Source organism: Protopterus annectens, chromosome 1.part1, assembly GCF_019279795.1.
Source record: "Protopterus annectens isolate FY-2018-M chromosome 1.part1, PAN1.0, whole genome shotgun sequence".
Classification (NCBI taxonomy): Eukaryota; Metazoa; Chordata; order Ceratodontiformes; family Protopteridae; genus Protopterus; species Protopterus annectens.
In genome coordinates, this window is record NC_056726.1 from 1,493,613,125 (window position 1) to 1,493,632,069 (window position 18,945).

Genomic DNA, 18,945 nt, shown 5'->3' on the forward strand with positions numbered 1-18,945 from the left:
TTGGTATAGATATCTCTCCTTTTGGGAGTGTGCACTGAACCTGTCAGCCAGTATGTTGGCAATGTCTGTAGGATCAGTAATCTTCACATCATTTTGAACTAGTTCTGAGCATATCTGGGAGTTTCCTCCCAGGTTTCTAACATAGCTAAAGAAGGCCTTATGATTGTCTTTTGAGTCTTTAGCTATTTTTCTCTCAAAATTTGCTTTGGATGATTTTATGAGAGCTCTTAGTGTTTAAATTATAGTGATCAAGGGTGTCTTACCTTTTAAGGATTTTGCTCTATCTTGTAGTAGCTTCCTCCTTTTGTTGTAGAGTTTGTTTATGGCTGGGGTCCACCAGACTGGACGCTTGCCTTTGGTACAAAGAGTCTTTGTTTTGCTTGGGATTGCCTTATCCATGCAGTCCTGTATTGTCACTACCCAGTAGTGTCACTACCCCTCTAAGATGGGTGTACTGCTATTATCCATTCATTTCCATTCCCCCAGTCAACCCTTCCGGTGCCTGAAACAATAATCAAACTCGAGTTGCCTGGAATGAAAAGTTATTTAATGATGATGATTGATTGATGAAGGTGCCTGCTTGCTGGATGTAGCTTCTGCTTGCTGTTTGGCAAAACTAAAGTCTGATTAATGCACTGAACTTTGCAGACTATTAACCTTTTCAGCACTATACAGTATATCAACTTTTGTGCAGTCGCTAATAAAATAACTTGTCTATGTAACAGACAACATGTACGATAATGTCACAGTTTACAAGTTTTAATGTCTCAGGTTAAACTTTTCAGGCAGCATCAAAGTTAGGAGCATGGTCTAATGGTTAAGGTGTTTGCCTTACAAACACAAGATGCAGGATTTGAGTCTCATAAGAGATAATTGGTTAGGCCTGCAAAGGCAGTTAGCTTAGTACAAACCTATGCACTATGAAGATAATCTCCAGTTACCTCAGAAAAACATATACCAGCTCTAACAAAAGATCTGATTTAAAATCATACATTTTCAATGTCCTTTACATACATTTTTATATGAAAGCAGTGTTTGGAATTTGCAGTCTGTTGGAAACTTTCAAAGTCAGTACTTTGGTAATGTGATACAGTCTGTTTATTATATTCTGTTTCAAGGTGAATGATCTTAAACTTTTAGAGAGTTGCTCCTGTTTTCTGTCTTCCGATTCTCTCTGCACCTGGTTTCTTATATGTAATTTTCCTTGAAACTTGTACCAGGTACAAAATGCATTACATACAGTTGGATACCTTTTACTTGCATCTCATGCTAAGAGTAGTTTAACCCTTTAATGTATACATGCTAGCAAACAGAAATGTACATGCACTGTTATTGTAATAAACAGAAGTGTATATGCAGTGTTATATTTTAAAACAGTTCTCCCTTTTTGTTTTAAAACACACAAACAAGTTTACATTGATATATATTCTTTGGTCAAATCATAATTTTTATTACGATTTATAGAGAAAACATTAGGAAACAAAAATGTAGTTTTCTTTTGATGCAGCAAGTTAAAATACTGTTGATATTGTCAGTACAATGATAACAGCCATTACTATTAGAATTGAATGATTGATCCAGTTTATCAATGTTTTTCCTTTTGCAGACCACCCTGTAAAAATGTCCCACCAGTTATGAGCTGTGTCAGCTTCAGTTTTTTCTGCAAGCTTTAATTTATTTTTTACAATTACATAATTTAATTCATGACTTAGGATTGTTCTATTTACCTTTTGTAACTGTAACTGTCTGCGTTCACTTATGACTTTATGTAATGATTTTAATGAAAAACCTACATTAATTGTTGACAGTATCCTGCACGGAATATGGCCACCGAGCGATTCAGCAAACAGCTGATCTGACGTGCACGAGCCTGAACACTGTTCCTGCAGGATGATAATTACCTCATTTGCTGACGAAAACCATGCAAATGAGGTGAATTAGCGATTCAGGAAGCAGGCAGGAATCCGTGCTGGAACAGTGCTAATTGCAGAAATGTGATTGGTTACTAACCGCACACATTTCTGCAAACAGCAAAATGGAGGGATGACAGCTCAAATAAAAGCATGTATTATAAACTTTAGGCATGCCAATGGCCAAATATATGGTCATTGGCATTGGAAAGTGTTTAAATTAATAAAAAACAAACTATTGTTTTCTGTCCGATCTCAGCCGTTTAAACATAGGGCAGTGGCACGCAAACGGGATCATGCCGAAGATAAAACAAAAGTGTAAAAACTACATTCTAGGGGAAATATGTATTTTGCCTTTATAGTCAATGGCATGCAGAATCAAAACATTACCAGGGAACACTGGTTGTTAAGGGGAAAGGCTCAATGTCAGAGCAGTAACTATGGACTAAGGCAGTGGGGGTATGCAAATGAGGGGAAATTTACTGAATCACAAAATATTCTAAGTCCACTCACTGCACCTAACTGTGTAGGTGCTAGAACAGGAGAGTGTAGGCAGGAGGAGTAGCTAACATGAAAAGGGAGTATGTCATGCTTGCTGTAAGAAGAATGGAGCTCCGTTGCTTAGGTTTGCACTTAGCTAAACACAGCTAAGCAAGGGGGTGTGTCTGAGGCTGCAATGTCTTGCACTATGAAATGAAGAGCATGTTCGCATCCAGGGAGGGCCTTTTCTGCTAAAATGTGTTTATCTTAGCTACACAGGTGTGCACGGTGTGCACTGGGACTTAAAAAAAAAAAAAACGGAAATAGCAGGACCATTTACATTTAGGCAGCAGGTTTGTGTACCGCACCTTGGGGCTTAAAAAGAGCGGAGATGGGAAGGGGAAAAGAAAAAAAAGGGAACTAGCAAAATACAGCCACTCAAATGCAAGTAAAATAGCTGGCAAGTCAAATGTCTCAAAGATAGCCAATCACACAGGCAGCATCTGCAGCACACCACTATAAACTATGCAAACACCTTCCAGTCTGGTTTTTCCCACAAACTCTGCACCATAGGTGTAGACATATGGGGGAATTTTAACTGACAAAACTAGCAAAAAATGTTAAGGGCTGCTATCACATTGATGTATCAGTATCTGCAAGAGGCCAACGGCGCTGAGGAGGATAATACTGACAACCGACTCAGACCACGGAGTATGAGAAGAGTGTTCAGACCCAGGGTAACCTACCAGGGGCTACATGATCTGGAGATAGTAGAGCACTACAGGGTGGACAGGGACATACTTCAGCTACTCATTGACCTGTGCCGGCTTTACCTCAGACCCAGAGCCAACAGAGGGGAACCCATCCTAGTGGATACCAAGGTATGTGTAGCCTTAAGAATACTAGCTACAGGTACTTTCCAAACCAACTGGAGATATCATGGGAGTCTCATAGGCATCTGCATCCAGGATACTCCACCAGTTCCTGGATGCCATGCGACCACATGCCGGTGAGCACATTTACTTCCCCAGCACCCATGAGGAGAGGACCAGCAAAATGCATCTCTTCCACCATGTAGCTGAATACCTGGAGGTACTGGATGCCATAGACGGCATGCACATCCACAACAAAGCACCACCCAGTGACAAGGGTAGGGTCTACCTAAACCGCAAGGGGTTCCACTCAATCAACTGCCAGGTCATATGCAATGCCCAGGGCATTATCATGAATGTGTCTGCTGGCAGCCCTGGAAGCAATCACGACTCCCACATCTGGCATTCAGCATAGCTGTACAATGCATTTGCCAATGGGGACATCCCATATGGCCATCTGGTGGGGATGCTGGCTACACACTAGAGCCATGGCAGATGACACTCATCAGAAATGCATGCACACCAACACAAGAATGCAATAATGAGGCACACGCACAAATCAGGATCATTATAGAGTGTGTGTTTGGGATTCTCAAGTCATGGTTCTGCTGCCTTGACATATCCGGTGGAGACTTGCAGTACTCTCCAGCCACATGAGCATACATATTCATAGTGTGTGCCATGCTACACAATATGATCCTGCAGAAACAGCTGCAACAGGAAAAAAATGCGGAAGGGCCACACAATCCCCCCACCATTGGCATAGTCTCCACAGGCATAGAGGGACTCGGAGGAGGAACATCCTGAGCCTGCCCCTGTAGGCAGATGGAGACATGCCCAGTATGCCCTGTCCTTGGCAAAGAGGCAATGCATAGCTTATACACTCACACTGTAGGGCCTGAGGGACTGATCTCTCTCTCTTTCTCTGACTCACACACACAGTAAAATGGATGCCAAACATCACACCACCTATACCTTACCATGTATAGGCAGTGTACTGTGTGTATCTGACATAGTCAGCCCTCAAGCACCATCCTCACAACTGCCCCAGGGACAAGGTAAGTCAGTCTTCTTAACAATAAATGAATGGAGTAGAATGTTCTGATAGCATATCTATGGTATTGATGCAAGCATGCAAGGGAATGGGGTGGCTTACTGGGATAGCAGCAGACAACTGACAGCTTTGTGGGGCAGCAGGAAGTGTATTCCCAGTACTGGCTTACCCACACTATGCAGTACCATTCTTGTTGACAAATACCACTGCAGTATATGTGGTAAGACAAATAACTGGGGGGTCATAGGTCACATGCATGGATGTCAAAGTGGGGGTCCCATTCCCACCCCCAGCCTCACCCAGCAGATCAGCTGTAGAAAACCATACAGAAATGTCTGGCAAAGGCCCCAACATGGCAACATCCATTAAATCCCCACCTACAGACTTACACAGTGATATAACATCAGGTCTGGCAGTGGCAGTATGGCTCTGAAAGGTAAGAAGTCTGAAACTACAAATGTTTATAGGTTCATTGGTTCATAGGTGTATACTACGGTAATGGCCCTGGAGCCTATATAAGCCTAGCCCAAGAAGATTCTCTGGCTATGCCAGAACAATCTGACCTGTGGTTGATACTGTTATGCCCATAGTCTCAAAAATAGGTCACAGCACTATGCTAAATGGGACCAAAATGTTAAGCAAATATCTGCCAGTCTCTGCAAATGTGTATTGTGTACAGATGTGTCACCCCCCACCCATTGTCCCATAGAAATACAGTAACATGTCCCTAGCCTTAAGCAGCATCCAACTGTCAGCTACAGTGATGGCTCAACATGAACAGAAAGCACTTGTCAGTAATACCCACAGCCAACTTACTGGTGCCATCCCAGTGGTGTCCACTGCCAGCAGCCTAGGAATATATGATCATCAGAATGCAATGCCTTGCTACAGATGGCCTACATCTGTCACACCTGGATTACAGGCCTCTGACAAATGCCCATGTCTCACCCACAGTGCCCTGTTAGGGAGTGTCATGGGGTCCATAACACCAACATAACACAGTTTACAAAATGCAAAGAAAGGCCATGCTGCTAACTGCTAGGAGCAAGCCTGCCAGCATCAGAGAGCTGGAATCTAGACAAAGCCATGAATAATGGGTGATAAAGGTCTAAAGAGAAGGACACCTTTGAAATACTGCCCTAATAATGTTAGAATGTTGATGGAATGATTGTATTAGCATGGAATGTCTGAAGGGTATGAAGTCTGAAACTGCAATGGCAGCTGTTAGTAATATCTGACTTCAACCTTGAGTAACTTGCAAAACACTTTTCCTTGAAAACCACTCTCGTTTGGGTAACCAACCAGATATAAGAGTCATGAATCTGGACATTCTGTGATACTCTGTGCAGACGACAGGCAGGGTTAGGAGTCTAAACATGGGAATGCACTCATTGCTGGCTGTCCTAACCCTGGATGATGGTGACATGTCTGCACCCGCAGAACTCTGGCCCACAACCATGAGGAGTAACACACCCTTCCCTGATCACTCATCCTATGCAACATCCTGACCCCAAAATGTGGCCAGCCAAGCAAAATGAGGTTGGCCATATGGGTCTATATATAACGAAAAATCCGGACATTGAATATGTAATGATCAAAACGTCACGGAAATCGAAAACTGTATTGTGGGGGGCTGTGCCCCCCACACCCCCTGCTAAATATATATTCTAAATCTGAGATTGCACTACAGTGAGGAAAGGGCAAATACCCTAATCATCATTGTACTGAGACCCTACAATACCGTTTTCAATTTCCGTGAAGCTTCGATCTTTACACATTCAATGAATGGCTTTTTCATTCATCTGATATAGACCTGGGCCATGCATATATGTGAGACACACACACACCTCCAGGTTGGTCAAACAGTCTGATACACACAAGACCCTCCAAGTGCAGTCAACCTTTGAGAAGACCCCTATGCAAAGTACTGGTGGCTATAGGCCAACATATCTGACCCAGGACACCCCCCCACATACCTTATCCCCTACAAATCTATCTAGAGTCTGCCTGTCACCCTGATCCTACCTGACTTATATTACCCAACCATGGACTGGAAATCAGACAATGCCAGAACAGAAATGCACAGAGATTCCACCATTGTAATATATCACCAAGGTGCTGGACCATTTCCACAGCTCCAGCAGTCAATTGGTTGCAGGCATACCTCTCAACAGACTGGATTGTGCAAGAATGCGTAGCATTTGGCCCATAATATTTGTGTGTTCATCATCCATCCTGTATTCCTCTGGTAAATCACTGTGATGATCTGAGGAGGTATGTCACGAGGTACTGAAACAATACATTACAGTGTCATACATCATATATGTTAGATGTTTGCTAAAACAAGCCCTGTAAACCTAGCAACATATACATTACTGAGATAAATAGTCACAATCACCGTATGACCCACAGTTTTCCCATTTTGATAGGCTATCTCCAGATATCCTGCACCAACAGGTTGAGAGATATGGCTGTAGCACAAAACAAACCAGAGTGGAGTACAACAATCCCTGGAATGGAGTCCCACATTTACTATTGAATGTCATACTGGGCATGCTCATACACTTAGAGAATTGTCAGTAGGCTCTATGAATTAACACGTATTCCCCACCCACTGTACTTCACATTGCCCTACTTTAGCAGTCCTGAAGATGTCTGTCACCATAGAAGTCCCTTTCGTCAAGCCTCAGCCCTATAACATAACACTATAGTACAAATAACTAGTTATGCAGGAGTTCTCATCTCAGTCCTGGCAAATGTAAAAGTCTATAAGGGTTTTCATCCAGAAAAAAGGAGGTCATTGTCCCACTGTACTCATCCCTCATTAGACCCATCATAGAGTACAATGACCCATTTATGAACCTCACAAGACATTTGCAACAACTGGAAAGGCCATAGAAACACCTCACTAAAAGCATCACAGGCCTAAAGCAGATGCCTTATGCTGACCGACTAAAAAGCTCCAGCTATACTCTGTTGCATATTGTCTACTCAGATGCGATCTCTGCTTAACATACAAGGTCATGTCAAACCCAGAGCTGGTGGACATGCTACACTTAAAGAAATCCCAATCCATCAGAGCCACACACTCCAGGGACCTAAACCTTGTTATCACAATGAACAAAACATGCTGGAGGAATAGGTTCCTGACCCAGAGACTCCCCATACTCTGAAATAGACTGCCCATACATGTCAAGTAGAGTGCCTCCTTGGCCTCTTCAAAAGGAACCTTGATGACTGGATGGAAGATAGGAAATTTACCCCGGGGATCACGTCAGTAGCCCTGCTAGACAAGGGCTCAGGGAAGTAAATATTGTGGGAAGAAATAGCCAGGGACTTGTTATGGCTAGGGCTGTACAGGCCCTAGGGCTGATACCCTAGTACCAACCTATGAACCTAAGTCTGTGTGTGTGTGTGTGTGTGTGTGTGTGTGTGTGTGTGTGTGTGTGTGTGTGTGTGTGTGTGTGTGTGTGTGTGTGTGTGTGTGTGTGTTTATAAGTTAAATATTTTGGATCCATTCAAACCCAGTACACTTCCCATTGCCCTACTTTAGCAGTCCTGCAGATAACAGTCACCTTAGAAGTCCCTTTTGTCAGGCCTCAGTCCTATAAGCTCTGTGGCGGATGCAATAACTGCGTAACACTATAATACAGAGTCCTGGCAACTGTAAAATTGTCTGTGTGTGTATGTTTATAAGTTAAAGATTTTGGGTTCATTCAAACCCAGTACACTTCCCATTGCCCTACTTTAGCAGTCCTGCAGATAACAGTCACCTTAGAAGTCCCATTTGTCAGGCATCAGCCCCATAAGCTCTGTGGCACATGCAATAACTGCGTAACATGATAGCACAAATAATTCATTAGGTAGGACTTCTAATCTGAGCTCTGGCAAATGTGTGTGTGTGTAAGTGTGTTTATGTGCAGTTTAAAGTATTTTGTGGCCTCTCTCAACCAGTACATCACCCATTTCCATACTTTACAAGGGTTGGTGATGTTCCTCACCTTAGAAGTACCTTTGGACAACCTTCACCCTATAAGCTCCGTAGTGAATGTGATAAACGCGTAACACTGTAGTAGCAATAAATATATAGGTAGGGGTTCAAATCACAGTCCTGGTAAGTGTGTGTGTGTGTGTGTGTGTGTGTGTGTGTGTGTGTGTGTGTGTGTGTGTGTGTGTGTGTGTGTGTGTGTGTGTGTGTGTGTGTGTGTGTGTGTGTGAAAACAGTATCCTGTCTGTGGGGGGGTGGGTGCTGTGTTTGTGTGAGACCCATATCCACTGGGGGGGGTTTGCTACTTTTTGCTGTTGTCCACTGAGTACATGTCCCAGTGTCCACATTATAAGGCCCACAGTTGTCATCCACTGTAGAGGGACCTGTAGACACTCTGCAGCTTTATAAGCATTGTGCCATGTGCAATAATTATGTGACAGTATGGAATAGATAAAAAGATAGGTAGTCCATTAATCCTTGGATATCACTCCCCACTCAGGAATCATACACACACTCAGATAGGCAGCAACCCCTACATCGGTAGGTGGCCTGAATACCGGCTCAAAGATAGAACACACAGTGTGAAAGCAGCGGACTGAGGACCAGCCCTATACAAAGGTGCCCCGGCTGACAATGTTTGCAGATGACTACAAGGTGGGTGCTATTATTACCCCCTCACCAGGGGCGGCTCATGGCATCGGACTGCCGGTCTACAGCCCCCTCAGTTGTTTTGGTCTTGTTTATATTTTTTAATTTACTGTAAAAAAAAAATAAATAAATTTTTTTTTTTAGTTTAAATTTCGAGTCCGCGACTCGAAAGTATGCGCATGCGCATTGCGCACCTTACCCGCGGTTGTAAACAGCTTTTTTTTTTTTTTTTTTGTTTTCTTTGCAACCGGGAGGAGCACATAAGGCATCATTGTGATGCCCAGAAGTCTATGTGGCAGCGGTTCCAAACCGCATAGACTTGGAAGGGGCTCGGACTGCGACGTCCGCAGGCACGTCAGTCATGACGTGCCTGCTGGGCTAAAGCCTAAATGCTGCTGATTGGTTGTCGCTCTCTTCCCGGGCTTTATGTGCTGGGAAGAGAGCGAGAATCAGTTAGTTCAGTTTGGCTTAGGAATCGAGCAGCTTTAATTATTTGTGATGATCATCATTCTATTTTTTTTTTCATTTCGGTTTGAATCGTTTTGTTTTTGGTGGATTTATTTGGACAGCGGAAGAAGAGCAGAAGAAAGAAGAAGGAAGAAGAAGAAAGAAGAAGAAGAAAGTACAGAGTGAAGGACGGGTGCAGAATAGATGTAAGTATGTTAATTGTTAATATCCCTTCCACTATGTTGATATAGGCATCTGCAAATTTGAAAGGGGAAATAAAATGTCCCAAAAAGGAGCAAAAAGAAGAAGAATCAATCATAGTAGAAAGTGTTGGAATTTAAGCCTGATTAGATCAATTTGAAAGAAAAACTAGCTGGCTGGCAAAGTATTAATGGGGATATGGGAATGTAGCTAACTACCTTTATTTTCTACCTCTGCAATTCATTTAAAAGTGATACTTTCATGGCATTCATGAATACATATACTCAGGAACAGAATGCAGCAAGTGTGGGGCACCACACAACCCAAGAAATGTGAAATTAATTGGATAGTCATGAAAACCATGTGACAGTGTCAACTGATGGCATAGCTGCTGCAGTGAGTGAAGCAACAAGCAGCATTTGTTGAGCTGCTGACAGCTTTGGTTTAGAGCCAAGATGTTTACTCAAAACATGTCACCCTTCTTTGTCTCACAGATTATCTATTAGGGCTGTTTTTCTCTGGTGCCTTGTAGTTTCTTTGTTTAAGTAGTTATTTATATGTTTGTTTTATACATATGCAGCTACCCTCATAGCTTTCTGGCAAGATGTTGTTCTAAAGTTTTTATATCCTTATAACCTGACCTTATTTTAACCTGGAATTTGTGCATCTGTGTATATGTGGCTGCTTTGGAAATACATATTTATTTACAAAGCATTTGAACTCACAAAATAAGGTCTCACTCTTCTGATAGAGAGCTATATTTGGGTATTTTTTAAGGATTACATTTAAACTAAAAGTGGCTAGTATTTATAAAAATATTTTCTGAAATATTACAGATCTCATCCAGTTCGAAAACAAAAGTCATGCAAATTAATATATTGTGAGGTGTATTACCCTCCTGAGATGGGTAAGGTGTGTGTGTGTGTGTGTGTGTGTAAAATGCCCCAATTACTATATACTGGTGGCTAGAGAACAAATGGTGTTGTGTTGGGTAGAGATACTCAGGCTTGAACCCTGTACCTTGTATGCAGGTGTTAAGGACCTGAATTCCCTACCCACCACCATTTGTAAATAAATTGCAGATTTTTGCCTCCTATTTGATCTGATCTGTTCCTCATAATATCTGTGGTTTCTAAATGTTGCAATGCTTAATATTTGATGATGCAGTGGTAGTATTGTTGCTTTATGGCTGCAGGGTCTTGAGTTTGATTCTTGGCTGGGGTGCCTTCTGTGTGGGGTCTGCATCTTCTCCCTGTGTTTGTGTGGGTTTGCTTTTGTGTCCTCCCATGTTATAAAGACATGTCTGCATTATTTCTTCCTGGGCCTCTGCTGAAAATTGTTTTTTTGTTCCAACTCAGATTGTCCTGATTAACAAATGTTAAATAAAATTGGCAGGCATTTGAATTTCAGACTTCATATTCTTCAGAAAATACATAGTAACATGACCTTTTATTCTAGCAATTTTCTAAGTTTATAAGATGAATATTTGACATTTGTCCTTATTTTTGGGACTGTATTGCCCCATTATTGGCTTTGCCCAGTTTTTTTGTGCTAAGGTTGACAACTATGGCAAGAACTGAATTCACTGAATATGTCTGAGGGCTGTATTCCCTCATTACTGGGTTTGTCCAGGTGTTTTGTGCTAAGAGGTTTACAGCTATGGTGAGAACTGAATTCATTAAATGATAGCCATTTAAGTTTCAGTCTTCCTCTCTTTCACAAAGCAGCTGATTTGGCATAGTGGTATGTTGCTCTGACACCTTTGCACAGGGACCTTGGCAGTAAAATGTATGGTGGTAACACAGCATTTTCTATAACTTTCCAAGATTATACAAGCAATGTTTAATGTGTCCCTGGTTTTTGGCCTTTTGAGCCCCCCCCCCCAATAAATTTGGCTTTTTCCAGATTTCTTGTGCTGCAAAGTTGAGATGCAGTTGAGTATTGAATAGATTTTACAAGGAGCTGAGAGCTGCAGGGGAAGAGACGTTTAGTGCTGCTTATGGAAAATCAGCTTGCAATGTTAATAGAACAACAGGTTGTGTACTTGCTTTTGATGCAGAAGGTTGTTGGTTCTACTCCCACAAGGGGTGAATGCTGCTGTACTGAAAAAGTTGATACTAACTATGAGCCTGTTATCTTGTTTGCCATCCATTTCCTATTGCAGTATTACAAGCTTACAATTTTTAATGTAATATAGGCAATTTATTCCTCAGGGGCATCAGACACTTCGATGAAACCATGAAATATAAAGGTTTTTGCTAGCAGCAACCTCTTCATTAGTTACAGATTTATTTAATGTGGAATTATTTAGATGACTTTTTTACTTCAGAGATTGTGCATATTTACTGATAATGGTGGACTGTAGAATTGTGCATATTTACTGATATTGGTGGACTGTAGAAGTTTGAGTAGACTTTGATGAAGGAAATGTTCTGAATTGGGCAGTTTTGTCATTATTGGTGCATGCATTTTGCTTCATTGTTTACTGGAAAAATGTTCAAAACAATAGGAAGGTGTATCAAAGAGCATATGTATGTTTCATATGCAAGGGGCCTATGATTTGAAAACAGCCCAGAATTAATCTTTATTTGCCACTGGTAAAATGTATTTTCTTTGAATGTGGGTTTCAATGCTGTTTCAATGAATGTGATTTTCTAGGGCAGAGAAGTTTTAATGCTAAGTTTGTTTAGCAGATGGCTTGGTGTTTGTGCTGTAAAATGCAAAATAAAACTTTCAAATGAAGTCCAAATCATCATAGAAGTAAATCAGTATGCGCATTAGTGTTTATGATAAATGGAGTGAAATAGCCAAGTAATGGGATCATTGGAATGGCTGCAGGAGGAGGCTCCATTTGACCATGATTTTGTGAGGGGGAAGGGCGGCAAACTTAGACAGCCCCAGCTGAACTATACCTCCCAACTGTCCAGATTTTCAAAGAATGAATAGATTTTTGCTTCTTATTTTTGGTTTGTTCCTCATAAACTTTGTGGCAAATCATTTAGGAATTAAGTCACTAAATAATGACACACTGAGTTTCAGACTTCATAACCAATGCATGCTAAAGTAAGACTTGTTGTTCTATCAACTGTCTCAGTTTATACAAGAGCAATTTTTAGTACTGTTTATATGTTCCCCCAATATATTTGGCCTTGTCCAGATTTGCTGCATTAACAGTTTGAAAGGTACATACATGCAAATTACTTTATAGAATTAGGCATAGCCAAACCTCTCAACTGTCCCTGATTTTGGCTCAAAATGTTGCTCTTCCCCTAATAATCCCTCCGCAAAATAGCAATTTTGAAAGAAAACATGGAGGGTTTACAATTAAGAAATAACTGTAATCATAGTTATAGATTACTTTTATTTCAGAAATGCATGTAGATGATTTTATTTTGTCAGCTGCTCAAGTTAGCAGTACTAATATTAAAGTGTCCCTTCTTTGAGAGGTTCCCAGCTGTACTGTGTGGCTATTTTATATTTTTACATCACATTTTTGGACCATTTTTCATAAAATTATGTTTTTTTTTGGCAAATTAGTGACAAATCATTAAAGACTGAAGTTAGAAAATAATGACAAACATTTGAGTTTCAGATTTCATACCATTCAGAAAATTCATACTAATGTAAGACCTATTCTATTATCTTTCTAAGTTTATAAGAGCAATATTTTTAAAAAATTGTCATTGTTTTTGGGCCTTTGTCCCACTTCTTTGTATGGCTTTGTCCAGATTTCTTGATCTGAGGTTGAGAGGTATGACAAATGTGTTAGGGTCATCACAGTCAGCCAGAGACATTTCAAATTGTGACATACTTGTTGCACCCCACTCCCCCATGTAGTGACTCTGGATGTGTCGAAGCAAGGCAAGGAGTAGTTATGCAGTGTAAATGTGCAGGGTATCCCCCCATCCAAGGTAGACACAAGTACAGGAGTGGCTTTTCATCTGTCCTTGATTTTTGCAGAATGGTCTGGTTTCTGTCATATTTTTTGTACTGTTGATTTATGCTTATTACTCAAAGTGCCTGTTGCTCTGTGTTTAAGTAGCAATACTTTAATGACCATCAGTTAAGCTTGGCTGAGATTGTAAGATGCAAGTAAGCTTTAATAAGCATACTGTTAAAGAATTGCCAACATTGAAAGCCTTTCTGTTGGTGCCATGTAGAGAATACTTAACTAGATAATGTATAAGCCTTGGGTATTGAAATGCATATGACAGTATTTGTAATAAAGGACAGGATTACATTATTTTAAGAAGCTCATTACATTTGGAGACTTCTAGTCATCTCTGCAGGCTTTAACCGTAAACTAAACAGAATGCCAATCGTGTGGTCCATAGCCTGTACAGTAATCCTTGTAAGCAATGTATCTTGAGCTTATTTCTTGTTTGCTTTTCATTTTTTACTTTGATCATGTTTTCCCTATGAAACAAGTAGATAGTTGTCAGGCAGCAGGTCTTTTTTTGGATAAGGAACATTTTTACAGTTGGGGGCATCAGAGATTTCTACTTTCAGCATGTTACTTGGTACTTTAATAAAGCTGAATATAAATTATAATTAGAACTGCAGTGCAAGAAGTGGTTTGAGTTGAGTGCTGCTTGTTTTTCTTATACTTGATTTTGACTGGCATTCCATTAATGTATTTAAAAAAGTAATTTATTTTTCATGCCTCACAACCTTTTTGTTTCCATCTAGATATTAAGTAAGCTGTCATGCAGCCAATGCATTGAAATATTTTTATTCTTCTACACTTCATTTTGTCTTGATTGGACTCTCATAATGACGGTTTGGCACCCACTGCAGTGTATTTAGTTAGTTTTTTGTGGTTTTGAGCATAGCCCCCCCCTTTCTAGTTGGCCACACCCCTTCTCATTGACCCCACCCATTCAGCTGTCTCCTGCAGCCCCCCTTTGATTTGAAGTCACCAGCCGCCACTGCCCCTCACATGAGGTTGACATCATTCACAAAGGCCTCTCTGGGTCCTATTACTGTTATCAGAACCCTGGAAATAAGCTCAATGCCAGATGATGTGCCACCATCCCCTATGAGTATGACATAGTTCCCATAAAGTAATACATTGATGGTAGTCCACCGAATACTGATGTTGGTATAATGGAATTGAGATCACAGGTTGACAATGAGCTCTCTGGTGGCCACCTCAGTGCCACTGTCTTCCGAATGTCTTTCCATGTGTCACTTCTCCTGACTAAGGTTGCTGAATCTGGGCAGTAAAAGGACAGTGTTTCCCTGTGCACTCCCCTCATTAGCCCAATCAATTTGTGCTATGGACCATTTTCCATGTACCCCACTGGACACCAGCAACAACAGGAGAGGCTGCAAGTGTACCTCACAAAGAGGATCTTAGGTACTACACACTTGCCCCATATGGATAGACTCCAACAACTGCAATGAATCTCTGTCTCATACTGGCAACTTAGGTGAGATCTCTGCCTGACATACACAGCCATGTCTGACCCAACCTTGTCAGGAATGCTAGTTCTGATTAAACCAATCTGTCTACACAACATGTTCCTGATACCGAAACCCCATCCTCACAATCAACAGGACATGCTGGAGGGACAGGTTCACAACCCAGAGACTGGCCATGCTATGGAATAGATGTCACATACATGTCAAGGAGAGCACATCACTGGACCTCTTCAAGAGAAATCAGGATTAGTGGATGGGGAATAGCATACCCACCCTGGGGATCACTCCAGTGACTATACTCAGTAGACACACTGGGGGGTATTGTCAGGTTACATGAGGTCAGTGTATTCCCATGGGCTATCCTTCTAAAGCCTCCATGGTCATTTGCCACATACACACCTATGAATCTTTGAATCTATGGATCTCAGTACTGTCAAATGTGTGTGTATGCATTAGTGTGTATAAAAGTGTTTGTGAGTGTGTAAGCATGTGGGTGGAAGTAGTTAGTGGCCCGTCTCACCCAGTACAGCTACCACTGTCATAGCTTACAAGTGCTGTAGATGTTATTCACTATATAGGTATCTTGGGACACTCTGCAACCTATAAGCTCTGTGGTGTGTGTGTGTGGTAAATGCATAACACTATAATACCAATAACTACATAGCTATGGGTTCTAATATGAGTCCTGGCAAATGTGTGCGTGCATGTATTATTGTGTGTAGGTGTGTATATGTGTACATTACAGTATTCTGTGGCGACTCTCACCCAGTACAGCACCCATTGTCATAATTTGTAAGGCCTGGTGATGTCCCTATCCTTAGACATACCTTTGGACAAGTGTTAACCCATAACCTCCATGCTGCGTGTGATAGATGCGTAACAATGTAATAACAATAAATAGATAGGTAGGGGTTCTTATCTCAGTCCTGGCAAATGTGTGTGAAAGAAGAGTATTGTGTGTGTGCTTGTGTGTGAGCGACATCCATTGACTGGGCATGGTTTCATAATTTATGCCATGGTACTCATGGTACACATTCCTATGTCTACTGTATGAGGTCTGCTGTACACATCAACCATAGTGGTATCTGTAGACATGCCTCAGCCCTATAAGCCCTGTGCAACAGTATGGAATAGTATGGTATGAATAACAAGATAGGTTGGTCTGCTAATGTCAGTACAGGTAAGTGTGTGTGTGTGTGTGTGTGTGTGTGTGTGTGTGTGTGTGTGTGTGTGTGTGTGTGTGTGTGTGTGTGTGTGTGTGTGTGTGTGTGTGTGTGTGTGTGTGTGTGTGTGTGTGTGTGTGTGTGTGTGCGCACGAGCAATGGTGTGTATAGCAGTGGTTGTGAGTGTGTAGACTTGTATGTGACACTATTATGAGTACTCCCACACCCAGTACAGCCACCATTGCCATACCCCACAAGGCCACGTGATGTTATTCACCTTACAGGTTCCTTGTAACACTAATTATACTAGTAGTCCTGTATCACCTGCAATAACCACATAATAGTGTGGTACCACAACTTGATGGGTAGGGGTTCCAAACATGACACTTGAAACTATGATCTTGTGAGTGCATGTGGTGTGTGTGTGTGTGTGTGTGTGTGTGTGTGTGTGTGTGTGTGTGTGTGTGTGTGTGTGTGTGTGTGTGTGTGTGTGTGTGAACAGTATTCTCTGTGTGTTTGGTCGACACAATATCCTCTGGGGTTGAGGGCGGTAGCAATTTGAGGTGTGTTCCACCCACCACACTTAACATTGTCCACTATACTAGAACTGATGTCAACCACCATAAACTGAGATACAACACCCTCAGCCCTATAAGCTGTGAGGCACATGTAGGAACTGTTACACACACTTGGGAAATGTGTGCAGATACAGCTGTACCTCGACAATGACATGGTCAATATGTTACAACACTGCCATACCCCTCATTGCTGATGTCTGCAGGGCCACATCCTGCTGACACACAGACACCTGGGACACACAATACAGCATGTGAGAACACATATAGTGTTAATAACACCAATAATGCATCATGCCTGAAAAGGTACAGATGCTCTGATGTGCACCCATTACAAATGCTAAATGACAGCACCTTACACAGTATTAAATAGCTACACTCTACTACTGTCACCCTGTGCATCAGACCCATATTAGTCTATCCCTGTATTGATGGTATGGATGGCATGGATGTAGCACAGGTATCATTATATGCACAGGGTGTTGTGTACGTCTGCCAGAAGCCTAGGCTGGGCCATACTGTTGACGTCATGTGTGTGTGTGTGTGTTTGGGGGGTGTTCATTAAATGGGCTGTGGAGGGGTGGTGTGTGTGTGTGTGTGTGTGTGTGTGTGTGTGTGTGTGTGTGTGTGTGTGTGTGTGTGTGTGTGTGTGTGTGTGTGTGTGTGTGGAGGTGACTTATCTGATGGGGATGTGTGTGTGTTTGTATGCACACAGTCACTCCATCTTTTGCCCCCATTTATGCAGATCTGTTCATGGGCTATCTTGAACATCAGCTTATTTATGATGTTTCACATAATCTATTTCTTCAAGAAATTGACATTTGGTGGTGCTACTTGGATGATTGCTGGATGGTGTGGAAGGGGGATCTATCTTTCCTATTGGAATTTGTTGAATACCTCAATCAAAACAAATGGGGTATTCAATTTACTTTAAATTTCAACAAAGAATCTATCACTTTTTTTAGATGTGAAAGTTATTAGGAATTTTGACCATATCCTCCAAACGGAGATGTTTAGAAAATATCCCCCGTATAATACATTATTGCATGCTGGCAGTCATCACCCCCCCCTACATCATCCGCAATATACCCAAGTCACAATTTTTTAGGATGTGCCGCATTTGTTATACTTAGGAGACTCATGCCAGGTTTGAACAGGATCTGCATAATTTGTTTATCCAGAGGGGATATAAAGACAATAACATTTGTCAGGATAGGGATCAGGTTAGACAACAATCTAGAGAGGAGCTGTTACACTATAAAAAGTCTGACATTAATAGGGATGAGCAACAACCCATACGATTGGTACCCATGTTTGGCAGGAATTTACAAACGTTTAAGATGGTTATCAACCAACATTGGGATACCTTAAAGACCAATGCCAAACTTAATGACATATTGTCCTCTACTTGTTCATTTTCTTTCCACAGGGGGCCATTAGGTTCTCGCCTTAGTCATTATAAACGTAGGGTTCCACCCACACTTCAACAGTCCACTATATTTGTCAATAGGGTTAAGTGATGTGTTCCTTGTGGACATTGTTCCGACTGTCCCCACATATTTAAAACTCAAACATTTACCAGTTCCAATACCCCCAAGGTTTACTACATTTTATGTTTTGGAAATTGTAGCAGTGAATGGATTGTGTATTTGGCTACCTGTTCCTGTTCGGCGTTTTTTGTTGGACAAACGTCTAGGACACCTCAGTGAGATCAGGAACAGGAGAGCCACTAATGCTTTATTTAAGCACACCTTGGTACATAAGATAGCCAGATTACATTTTCTGTGATTCATAGGGTCCAGGTTTCTAAGTTTTTTAAAGTTGGTTGGCACACTATATTAAACAGCAAGGAATCAGGTTGGATTATCAGGCTAGGGGGGTTGTTTAAACCTGGTCTGAATGAACTGTCATAATGATTTATTCAACCGATAATTTTTGTGAATGCTGTCACATTGGTGCAGTGGTTAACATTGTCATCTCACAGCAAGAGGTTCTCCGGTTCGATTCTCAGCTGGAGTCCCTTCTGTGTGGAGTTTGCATGTTCTCCCTGTGTTCACGTGGGTTTCCTCCGGGTACTCCGGTTTCCTCCCACATTCCAAAGACATGCATCTGGAGCATTTCTCCCCGGGCCTCCGCTGAAAACAGGCTCTGTGGAACCTAGTCGGACTTTCCCGGTCAACAAA